Raw genomic sequence first — 13230 nt, 5'->3', positions numbered from 1 at the left:
AAGTTCAATAGAGTACTGGCCTGGGAGTTTCCCTAGTGTATCGAAAACCGTTTGGTATTGTTCAATGATCTTAGCTGGTGTGAGTGTTGACATGTCAGTATTAGCGTGTATCGTCATTACATCAAGTTTTGGTGGAGGTCCCAATGGACGTTGTACATGGTCGATTAGTCCGAGTTTGATTGACGCTTCAGCTCCTAATATGGGTGTACGTTCTTCGCTAGTGATGTAAACCTGGCATGTCCATTTCGCAGTATGAGAGGTGCATGGGAGGTTTGTTACCCCTATAACAGGTACCTGATGACCAGAGTATGATGTCACCCGATGGGTCGGGTTTGTCAGCGGCGGTTGGTACGGCAGGGCGTCATACATTCGTTTCGTGATGATATTAACCTGCGACCCAGTTTCGACTTTAAAAGCGATGGGTGTGCTGTAGATGTATATATCATCATATAGTTCATCTTCGGCTCTTCTTGACTGTAGGGAATCTAGTCTTTGATCGTCCCGTGAGTTAGGTACCAGTACCAGGCCATAGCTGAGATATTCCTCCTCGTATATTGGGTTGCGGTGATTGAATGCTTCTGTGTTGCTGGTGTTGTCTGACGGGTGGCCGACATCTATTTCTTCTAGTGCGTGGGTGGACCGGCAGACTGAGGCCCAGTGACCACGAGCTTTGCATTTTAGATACGATGTATCACGCGCCGGGCAGAGTTTAGAGGTGTGGGGTCTGCCCCCGCAGTTTGGGCATTTTTGAGATTGGCTTGATTGAACATTATTTCTGTGGGTCTGAGTTGAGTGTCTATATGTTCGTTGAGTTTGAGGGTACAGTGCGTTATCTGTGTTACGATATGGTCCGCGTCGGTTGTAATAGTCTCTGCGATTTGAGCGGTACCGACTTGTGTCTGGTCGTTGATTAAAAGCATCAATCTGATCATTTGGAAGTTGAGCTTTTCTGCTTATGGCCATAGCGCTGGCATGGATAGTGGAGGTCTCGTCTGCTTGACAGAGTGCTATTGCCTCTGTTAGTTGTAGATTCGGTTTTGCCAGTAGTGATTTACTGAGAGAGTCTTTTCTGATTCCAAAAACAATTGCCATACATAATAGTATGTCCGTTAGAGGTGATAACTCGCTCTCCTGGGCCTTGGTCTTGAGTTCAGTATAAAATTCATCAAAAGATTGGTTTTCTTTTGTGTTGAGGTGAAGAATTGGTATCGAATACAGGTGAGGTTCTTATACGGAGCGTAATAAGCGTCAAATGCAGCGTAAATAACTGACAGGGTTCTCAGGTCGCCCTGCTCTTGTATCGTGAGTGTTTTGTAAATTCTTCTACCTGCAGGTCCTAGTATGTGGAGAAATGTAGCTCTCTGAATCGGGACTGTCTCAGCAACAAGCTTGGCAGCCAGCGCGTATATTTCAAAGCCCTCCTTGTATTCGCTCCATGCCAAAGCTGGGTCAGGTCCAGGTGAAAAAGGTTCTGGGCTCTTAAATTGACTCCTCTTCTATTATTTTGGTGTTTGCGTGATTCAGCCGGATCCAAATTTGCACAATGAGATGCCTAGGGCTCAAGGCTTAACGAGTTCGGTACTGAGAATAATGTTCAGCAACCTACCTCTATCACCATGTTATGTTTAGGTTGTCACGGGTTGTAACAGGACTCACTCAAGTTAAAACAATTAGTTAAAATAAACATCAGTACTTTATTCAGGTTAAAAATAATACAACCGGTTCCTACTCCCAGCCGTAGCTGTGTGTCTTCCCACGACCCCCTCTCCTCTAGATCCCCTTCCATGGGTCAGTTCAATTCAGTTCCTTACATTAGCAACCCCTGGTATAATTTTATAGAGTCACGAAATGGCGCGTAGTTTGATTGCGTTATGTTACAGTCTTTTAATTTCATAAATAAATTTAAGGGGTCATCCGTAAATAACTCCAATATTAACTTTGAAAACCGTGAATAAATGTCATAGAACATTTTCAACTCAAGATGGCCCAAAGAACATCACCCTTAATCTCTGCTAGACTTTTCAGAAACACACTATATATGTTATTATTTCTCTTTATTGAAAATCAACTGCATAAATAAAATTAATGAATTATTCAAAGATCTGTTAACAACTACATTGGTGTGTAGGCACTATCCTCGAATTATACTTTCACGATACCCTGAGCCAGTGTCAATGTTAATGTTTGACCATACTGTAACCGATTTATCTCAAGCCGCACTAAAATAATGGAACCTCCTCCTAAGTTGTAACCCGATTATTGTTGTTTTCATGACAGTTGGTTCCATGAAAATACCTAAAACTATCCATTTTAATGTGTGTTCAACCTCAGAATAATATTAATTTGGGGTTAATTAATCAATTTGAACAGTTGAGTCTCTACAAAGAGGACAGGAAAAACAAAATGTAATTCAGCTTGTGTCGGAAATTGAGTGTTTTCTTTTCAGTCAACTAAGAACAGATAAGTCATCAATATCAGGAAAGACATTAGGCAAAACTTTCCTTCTTTATCCTGAAATGTCCAAATTAGCGTTTAGGATATATATAAATGTAGTATAGTTTAATTAATATGTAAACACCTATCAATATCAAAAGTCATTAGAATAACTAAATGAAACAAAGCTTTATAGCTTGAAACCTTCTTAACGCATCGAAATTCCAAAAACAATTCCATTTATTTTCGTTTTATATGTATTGTGAAGAAAAAAGGTTTAGTAGGATTTCTTTTCATATAGATATAAGGAAAATATTGCAGACAGTATGAGTTACGGAGTAAAAGCTGCATTCCAGATATAAAACGAGTTTCACAAGATTTCTCGTTTAACATTCATCCGAAATCGACATCTGAATATCGGTTCTCATAAACATTTCGCGAAAACATTTTCTTTAATTGGCCTATATTAACTTTCGAGTTTCCTTGATATGTAATAAATAAGTAAGTACTTAATTACTCGCTATATATTAACTATGAATTGCATGTAGTGATCTACTTCTTAAGCAATCTTCATTACTTGTCTTATATTAATTTTGACAAAAGAAGATTCCCTTAGCGGAGGTAAAATTCTTAAATAATTTAATTATAATAATTGATATTATATATTTTCATGGACTGTTCCTTAAATGAATTTTAGTTAAATATTTTTAAGAAACTTTCGTCCTAATATCTTTTGAAACTTAGCTATTATTAACGATTAACACCTATCCTATGCCTCTCCGCGATATTCTGGAAATAGCAATATATAAGTCAGACTGGTCAGACGATTCCCATCAAATGAAGGGAAAAAAGCGCATTAGCGTGAACCTTTAATAGAGCCGACTGTCATGACCACAACAATATTGCGATATCAGTTATCGGACAATCATTAACAGTCATACTCGTTGCTGTATGACTAGAGGATATTGTTTACACGCCAACCTATTTGTAAATAGAGCTTCGAATAATGCTTAAATAATTCAGTAATTTTAACTTTAGCGGTTGCTTATAAATAAAGAGCAATAAATACATACTAAAGTAAATTAGTTTGTAGGTATTCATCGACTGGATTCGGAGAGGTAATATTTTGGTTTTGAAAATTCTTGGAATCGGTTCAGTAGTTCTCGAGATTGTCCACTACATACATTAAAACAAACAAACAAATTTTACCTTAATATATTATTTGTACAGATAAGAATAAAGAAAAATACTTAACAATAAAAAATTACAATTAAAAACTATATAAGTTTTAATTACATCGCGTAAGGTTTCCTACTTCATTAACCTATAAAATAGAGCCATGTGTCGTCAAGACGTCAAAGCGTCACATTATTCATTATATTCGATTTACGACGAATAGGCGAAATTTTTCTTTGTAAAATACAGTGCTCGCCTTTTCTTGTATTGTGTTGTCGAATCAATGTTAACTCGATCCCAAGAAAGAGAGATGTGTGACAAATTTTGAACGCATCTGTTTCCTTTTTAGGCTATTGATACGATGATCACATTTAAGTTAAAAAAAATCAAGAAATGAACTCATGATTTCGACATGGTTGGTATCATAAATAATGGGTTAAACATTAAACAATTTTAATAAATGCACAGATTGTAAATCTTTGATAATTTGAAAAATAACGCATTGGTTATTGCAGGGCTGATACTCAGAGCTCGCCTGAATTTTAGTTGAAATAGTAACCAACTACTTTGAAAAAAGTAACTAAATAGTAACTTAATTTAAATATTTAACATGCACAATTGAAGTAAAACTCAGTTTAAAATTGTACACACAGGTGTTTAATACTTTAGGGTAGCCTAACCTAACCTAACCTATAGAGTAATGGCACCTACTTGCCTTTGACTGTATTAAGCTCTATGGGTAGTTAACATGGAGTGCCACTACTCTATTCGGCCTAACATTAAACATCAATATTTTGGAAAAGGTGGCAATTCTTATGAGGGATAAGACTTTTTTTTGTTTTTTTTTTGGAAATTTGAAAAAAGCGGCGGCCATTTTAGATCTAAATTTTACGCTCTATCGAATGGTGTGCTTGATTTTGCTCTAAAATGATTTTTGACTTTATTCACTCATACCGAAATTGTACCCTGACTTGTAACCATTCTGTAACTAGAACCGCTCTTGAAAAAATAGCAGACTGCGCGAAAGCCGAAAAACGTACTAAACGGCCGCGGCCCCCTGGCTACGGTAACGCGCTGGCGGGCGCGGCTGGTCCTTCAGCTGCAGCATAGCCCATTCGATTACACAGGCAGATTTTTAAAGGGGCTGGAAATAATACGGCTACCTCGATGGGAATAAATGTCTGATCGTTTAAAAAAATTGCTTTTTAGTTTTTTCACCCTTCATTCACTCGGATATTATAAGGAAAACATATTTTTTTAAGAGATGGCCTATCAAATTTTAAATTAATCAACTTTTAGTAACCAAAATTTAAAAAAAGTAACTTTAAGTAACCAAAATTCAAAAAAAGTAACTTTAAGTAACCAATTTCAAAAATAGTAACTTTTAGTGAAAAAAGTGACTCAGTATCAGCCCTGTTATTGGCAACTGATGATTCAATTTTTTATTTCGAAAGCTGTTTACGCGTATATTCGAAATATTTAACGCTATTTCTTCTACCTTGTTTCATGTTAGTGAGGAGTGCAAAGTTTGAGAAGAAATATTGAACATTCCACTCTCTTTTCATATGTTTTAACGCCAATGCATATGAACCAATCCATTGCAGTTACAAGGAAATCAAAGCCCGTGATTCAACTGAAATATATATCCAGCTCCATTTCTCTGAGAGCTTGCTCTACCCTTGAATTCTTCCGCGCATACCAGATTTCAGCGAAAAAGATAAAAATGGACAGTATATTTAAAACCGCGAATAGTATAAACATGATGCTGATATCATGAAAGGATGTCTTCGAGAATACCATGCTTTGTTCTTTCTTCATATACTTTGAGCACGCTTTCCCATGCATTAGATACTTCTGTCGGATTTGATGTCCAGTTTCCCAATAATTCTGAATTCTGAAATCAGAATTTAAAGCAAATCTCAAAAATACATTACGTACATTGATGGAATATGACGAGGTAAGTTTGTTTAAGCAAACTAAGAAATATATATTATAGGAAAGATACCGACATTAAAATATTTCTTAAAGAAATTTACACAATTTCTAGTATGTTGCTGGGGTTAAGTTACTAACCGTCCAGGTCGAGCATGTACGAGAAAGAGCAAGACGAAGCCCAGAGTTATGAGAAAACATGTGTACTTTCTTCCAACAAGATGACCCCGGTTCGCATTACACTTTTTCGCGCCTTCTAGTGACTGAAATTAGTATTACTATATTCATTATATGATGACCCCGGCTAATTTATAATTTTCGATTTTATGTATTCTTTGGTTATAAATTGGCATTACTATTATTAATAAAATCAAGAGCTAGTAATTAAACTACAGTAATTTTTCATTGGGTTAATTTGAAATTTGAACTATAGTACCTTATCTTAATTAAATTACAGAATAATATTCATTAAACTATAGTTACTTCCTCAATCGGTTAATTTTAAACTTATAATTAAGATACATTTAATTATAAAGTTATCATAAACTGCAGTATATTCATTAAAATTATGAATTAAATTATGGCAACTTCCTCAATCGGTTAATTTTAAACAAAATTAAATTTCAGCGCCCAAGGAGGAAGAACAGGATGGGTCAACGTAACCGTGCCCCGACCGCGATCATGGCACCTTGAAGGAGAGGTTGGAGTCCAAATTTCTATACTCATAACGCAGCTTCTCTACACCTATCTACGGCAAAGGAGTCCTTCCAGCATTCTCAGTGTTTTGGACCGGTGCAGAAACGTCTAGGATGCCCCCTGTGTCTTAAAAAAGAAGGTTGTCCTCCCACAAATACAATGGCTCTGATGAAAAATCGCCTATCGTAGGGTTGGTGCGTGGCCAAGGTACGCTGAGAGACTTTCATACTCGCAGATGGGCCATAGTCATTTCTCCCTTTCTTCCCTGATTGAACCGTCATCTTTTTTTCCTAAGAGTATCTTCCAAAACATAATAATTAGAGGCGCAAATGTTTTCCGAAACCTACTACGAATCTAGAACTGAAAACCTGCCCTCTGGTATTTCCCGTTTTATAGTGGTCATAAACACCGCGGAATAGTGTTCTTTTAAACTCGGTTTCTTTGCGTCAAGAAATTCGCTATAAAAGCAAAGTAGGTAAGACAATTTTTATCCCTGTGTGTTCGGTTTCCACTGGGCGAAACCGTGGTGGAAAGAAATGTCTATCCGAACTGAACTGACCCGAGTTAGAGCCGCGATCATCTGTTTTTTTCAGGATAGAGGATGATAGTATCGTCGAAATTCCAACCATGATTAACTATGTTGCTATCTGAAATTTTTTCTCTCTCGTATACGCCTTTCTAATCACGTACATTTTGGTAACTCTCTTAGATAAGACTTGATACTGACTTTAATGTATAAGGGTAGTATTTTGATTGGCTATAACTTTTTTCGCATTATGTTTACTATAATTTGAAGAAATTCCATTAACTACAATCCGTGAGCCTAAAATTGCTTAAAATTTCAAAGTGATCCTTGCAATAGTTTTTCTTACAGAAAATAAAGTTGCTGTGGGTGGTTTTCATTTGCATAAAATTAATCACAGATTTCCACGATAAAGTGGGAATTTTCCCGTACTAATAACATAAGCCAAAGTTTCTCGACCATTTTTTGAGGACTATATGATCGATAGGTCTGAAAACGGTTTTAAATGAAAGGTTGAGCATTACATTGGTGACTTTCGAAGTTTCATTAAAAACAATTAAGTACAAGTATTGTTTTTCATAGTTTTAATTTGCCGAAAGATATTTTAACATACCTTGCGAATATTAAGCGGCCTTTCGTGCTTTCGAGACTTGATTCGTACCTAAAATTAATAAATTCTTATACTGCGAAAAGGTATGTGGAAAATTTGGTCGCAATATACAACAAGCTTAAAATCCAATGTACGCCTCTAATGCCTAAAAAAGAGGAAGAGCCAGAAAAAGAGTTGTTGAACTTTGGAATACGATTTGGAAGTTAATATGCCTAGTCCTGATGAGGATATGCCTAGTCAACGCATACCAAAATGTTATGAAACCAAATCTAAAATTAGAACGAATCGCTCAATGGCAGAATTACCTGTACAATACTTCAACGAGGCGAAAAATCTAAGGTCTAATTTCATTACTCAAAACAAAAGTCATGATGAAGCTATGCTTTACAATGTCATTTTCTTCAAAGGCTTAGCCTCTTTGCTTCCCGAATCTTTATTTTTAAGTGCAATTTCTCCTATTTTACACGTAACCGCTTTAATTTCAGTTGCCACTTTGGGCAATAAATTAAAATAACGTTGTGTATTCACGTTTTTAGTTCTTACAAGTTCATTCAGCCAGCTTTCGTTACCAACCGTTGAACAAACAACACCTATGAAAGCTGCCATTTTAATTCACTCAAGCAGACACTAATGTAAACTCTCTCGACCGTTCGAGGGCTCCCTTTAAAAACGGCGCGATGGAAAGACGTCACGAAAAGCGCGAAAGAGGGTCAGCGTGGGGAGGGGGTAATGGCAATTACCCTTAACATTAAAACAATAGGAGTTTGACAACTTTGATTCATTTACTTCTAGCCACATCGTATGATGAACATCTACGATGTTGGTCTTAGTTTGACCTGCCCTGTTGTCGGTGGGGGCGATGGAGGGGGCTTATTGAATTACTACTGGCATTGTCAGTGTAAAATTTTTCGTTCGTCATTGAAAGGAGAGTGAATAGAAGAGAATTGTGATGAGGTGATATTTTTCGTTAGTGAATTTTAAAAGGATGGGTATTAAAATAGTAAGTTTAAGCATTGCATTTAATTATTTTAGAAAGGTCATGCATTTTGAATTGTTTTTACGTTTGCTCGATTTATTTAAAGCCATAGAGAGAGTTTTATGGTATTGCCTTAATTTAAACGGAAAGTTTAATACTGCCTTTAAAATTCCGACAATAATAAAGGATTACACGCTTTCAACTCCGCTCCCCTTATTTCAAAATTCTAAGAAATCGATGGGACTTTTTACCTCTCCGAGTGACGTATGTCACGGAGAGGTTCTGTAACGATCGTGTGTGTCGGGGTGTCTGTGTGTGTGTGTGTGTGTGGGGGGGGGTGTGTCTGTCTGTTGTTATTGACTTACACCCCAGGGGAGCGCGTTCGCAGTTTCCGAATCGAAGCAAATGTGTTCGCTATTTCCGGACCGCATTCACAGTTTCCGGAAAATTTAAAACTTGAGGCTATCCACAATTCAACTGGCCACTATTACTTCATCTGACTAGTCAATTGTCCATTCCACATGAACACCAATTTGTATTCATTGGCTTCTAACACCACCATCTTCTGGTCTTTGTTTTTGTCCATCCCACATGGACACCAGTCTGTACTTACTGGCTTCTAACACCACCATCTTCTGGTCATTGTCCATCCCACATGGACACCAGTCTGTACACACTGGCTTCTAACACCACCATCTTCTGGACTTTGTTTTTGTCCATCCCACATGGACACCAGTCTGTACACCTGGCTTCTACACCACCATCCTTTGGTCTTTGTTTTTGTCCATCCCACATGGACACCAGTCTGCACACCTGGCTTCTACTCCAACATCATCCTTAAGGTTAAGACATACGCGGCGATCAGCTAGGGTTACGAGAAACGTCTAGCCTCCCTAAGGTGGGGTGTCCACCAAAGGTTTTCGCAATTGCGGTTGTTCTTGCCTTTAACTGTAGTTCGACACCCTTATATACTACCTATTTTAGTAAGGCGAAGCAACCGGCGTATGCTTCATTTCAAACGCCAAGTCTCTCAAGAATGTTTAATTGTTCTTTTTTAAAACGATGTAACGTTCAATAAGGCGAATAACTAACGAAGAAAATGTTAAATATTAATTATATTTATTTTAATATTTAAGATAATCTTGTTTCTCAACTCAAAATTAATACAGAAAGAGTTAAAAAGCAGCCTATGTTTTTGTCTGTGTGTGTCCGTCCGTTGTTACAGTAGTGCGCTGCGTTAGAAGTTCGTTTTGTTTTGATGTGTAAAGAAATCCTTCAGAACCTTAATATTCCCGTTTTCCATAACATAAAATGAATATGTGGAAATATTTTTCGTAATTATGATGCATTTAGTACTTTTGTAGCTTTAAAGCTCCGTTTCATTTTGATATTCCAAAGATTTTGTTTAATATTATTATTTAAAATGGATGTTTATATATTACTTAAGCTATACTACATCTGTTTATAGCATAATCCTTTCTAAAGTCACAGTGAATACAAGCACAACGCTGCTATGTTGGTCAAATGAACTTTTATTTGTCAATAGGCCTAGGGAACCAAAAAGTAAACGTTTGGGTTTGGTTTTCGTTTCTGTAATGCAGAGACATTAACGGTTCAGAGTGAGCCGAAAGTTAAATACACTTTTAAATAATTAGGCTTAGATTTTATAATCATGGTGGAAATCTGGGCCGCGTTCAGCAGAACCCAGCGCTGCTAGCAGTGTCCTACATAACGGGATTTTGCTTTTGAATTTTGACGTCACAGTGGTTAGCGCTGAGCTAGCGCGGTCTTCAAAGAAAATAGTCGGCTTTTTGGATAACGTGACGTAAAACGCGTAGTTCTCAGCTTGGCGAAAAAACCATGGAGGAATTAATACAAATAACTTTATGGGACTATAGCTATTTAATTGGTGTGAAACCAGTTGATCACCCGAGAATTTTAAGAGATATGTTATTTTCTAATTTTAATTATAAAAGTTGTTATCTATCTCTATAAATATGTTATCCTACAATTTTTGTTAAGCCTTGGTACCTTGCACGCTTTATTGCGCTAGCGTCATTTATAAAACGCCGATGACCGGAGAAAAGCTATGACGACAGAGCTCACCGGTAAACATTTCCAAAATCCGCTGTCTTTTTTGGTGAGCTCTGCCGAACGCAGCCCAGACCAGTGAAAGGTCTGATCGTAGTCGGATAATAGCTTCGTGTTTTCATGCTTTTTATGGTACGCATTTACTTTCAGTGTGTGTAGCCACAAATAAGCTTTGTTGTTATGTAACGTTAACAGTCATGTTGTTAAACTAAGAAAATCGTTGAGGTGAAACGAGAGGATAGTGTTTACATGCCAACCCTGTTGTGAATATGGCTTTGAACATAGAGGGCATACAGTTGAGGAGTAGAAAATTGGGCCTTTACAAACACGTAAAGGTAATATCCCTCCAAAGTTTTATCTCTTCATTTCCCGTTTTTCCCCCATGGGATGATTTTAATGTGTACAAGTATATCATTATTGGATGTAAAATGTCGTCTGATTTACAGTAAATTTGCTATGCTTTGTATACTGCTTTAATATTTCATAAATTTTAACTTAAGAAACATTTCCATATCTGGCTAAATAAGTTTGTAAGTAGTCGTCTTGACTCGGAGAGGTAATATTTTGGTTTTCCCAACTTGTTTTAAAGTTAATATTATAACTTTTACTTTTATTTTTTAGTAAAATAGCTTAAAAAGGATTCTAATTAACCTTGAAACAATTGAATTTTTACCTGGTTTTTTCCAACTCTAAAATCGAATTCCGAATCGAAACCACAGATATTAATATCAATTTTATAGTGAAAAACGTGATCAATCTAACGATTAAAGGTTTGTTATCGTGGGATTATTTTAACTCTTCCTAGAGCTTATTCCCCGATGGTATTGTATTAAGCAACACCTAAAATTGGCATCAACTTAAGTTGATTAGTCCGAGTTGGTGTGTACATAGGTTCGTATCTTTCATCCACGTATTCCTACAATGTTCATACCATTTTTATCATAATCCTCAATATTCAATCTACAAATAGAGCCCTTTAAAAGGAATTTAAGCCGCCCAAAAATTAGCTACAAAATGTTAAAGAAAAAATAGAATGGTTCACATTTACCAGTACCGACCCTAGTTTAAAAAATATTATTCTGTAATTTAATTAAGATAAAGTTCTGTAGGTTAAGTTTAAAATGAACCTAATAACTAAGTTACTGTAGTTTATTACTAGATTGATTTTATTCATAATAGGAATGCTATTTTACAAACAATGAAAAAAAACCCGAAATGCTAAATTAGCTGGGGTCATCTTATAATGCATATAGTAATACTAATTCTTGTCACTAGAAGGCGGTAAAAACTATATGACTGGGTCATCTTGTTATTTTTAAGATTTAAAAACAGTAATGCAACATAGGGATAATTTGAACATCATTTTTTTGGTATCAAATGTGCATTATAAGCGGCTGTTTCTTAGTCTCATTTTAATTCAATAATAAAGCAAACCTGTTTGATATACTGAAAGTACATTTTTTATACTAAACACAAAATATGCTATTTTCAACGATTTAACATTCATACTCCCTGATTTTAAAACGGTAAAATCTATTTTGAATTTCTCTTTCGAATGGGACTGTTGAATGATAGAGGTAATTAATGTGGGGAAGTCCTCACATGAGCAGTTATGAAGCTATTATGAAGAGATTTCATAATAGCGGTCCTCATAACATCAGTTCCCTAAATAGTGGTTTCCCGAAATGGCAGTTATGCGTTACAGCAATTACCGATACAGCGGTTTTCGTAAACGCGGCGCACCGTTACATCAGTTCTCTACAGAGCGGAAAATCAGATATGCGAACAAAATGGTCCCGGCCATATTATGCTTTGCGCGCCGTCTATTGGCTAGAACTGGTATGATTCCGGCAAATATTTTTGGCGGTATTCTCTTTTTCTTTATCAAATATCCTTTCGATTATGAACAAAATCAATTTAGTATGACTTTGGTTTAATATAAACATCGCTGATCATTTTGACCTTAAAATAAATTCTTTAACTAAAACAATTACAGTTGTTTTTATATTATACAAACTTTTTTTGAATTAGTATTCACAATCAAATCTTTCTAGTGCGGTTTGATAGACTTAATGATAGTTCGACAAAGCACTTTCAACGGTTATTTTCAGTTACAATTTTTTTATAAACAAACATGATAATTTGTAGATTAAATTATAAGCATTAGTATTCGCAACAAAATCGTTCTATTAACGTCTGATTACTCAAATAACCCTTAATAATAAATTGTACCAGGCAGTTTTTAAGGTTCTTTTCACATACAATTTTTGACAAACCAAAATTATTATTTGAAGTTTAAATTTGCCTGTAAGCGTTCTTAATAATTTATTTAATTATCTGTTGATAAATAATATCCAATGCCAAAATTGTAAATTCAGTATTCAAACCACAATATATTTAGGTCTAATGGTCCAAATGTAATGAAACTTTAATGAGAGATGTGCTAAAATCTATTATATCTAAAAATGGTTAAAAACCTTCAAATTAAAGTTTTAGTGACATAATTTTCGTCATCCTCAAACTTTTTTATTTGGTCTCGTAGCAATTTATTAAATTGCAATCAAAGTTTTGTGTTTGGAAAAGGCCTAGTTGAGATTTTCTTTCGTTTGATGACGTAGTAAGGAGAAATTTTCACTCTAGATGTCGCTCACGTGACGTGCCTATTAGTGTCGCCGCGCTGCGTTAAGCCTATTTTATTCAGATTCGCGCGCGCACCGCATTAGTAGACTCGGGAGTCTCGCGCTCGGCTTTCCCGCGAGATGCCGTGAGTGACGTATCAAGGAGAAAAACTCG

This window comes from Phalangium opilio, unplaced genomic scaffold, assembly GCF_054372755.1.
Source record: "Phalangium opilio isolate 3A_F unplaced genomic scaffold, DU_Popi_V2 ptg000204l_1, whole genome shotgun sequence".
NCBI classification, from domain to species: Eukaryota; Metazoa; Arthropoda; class Arachnida; order Opiliones; family Phalangiidae; genus Phalangium; species Phalangium opilio.
This window is presented reverse-complemented; position numbering follows the sequence as displayed.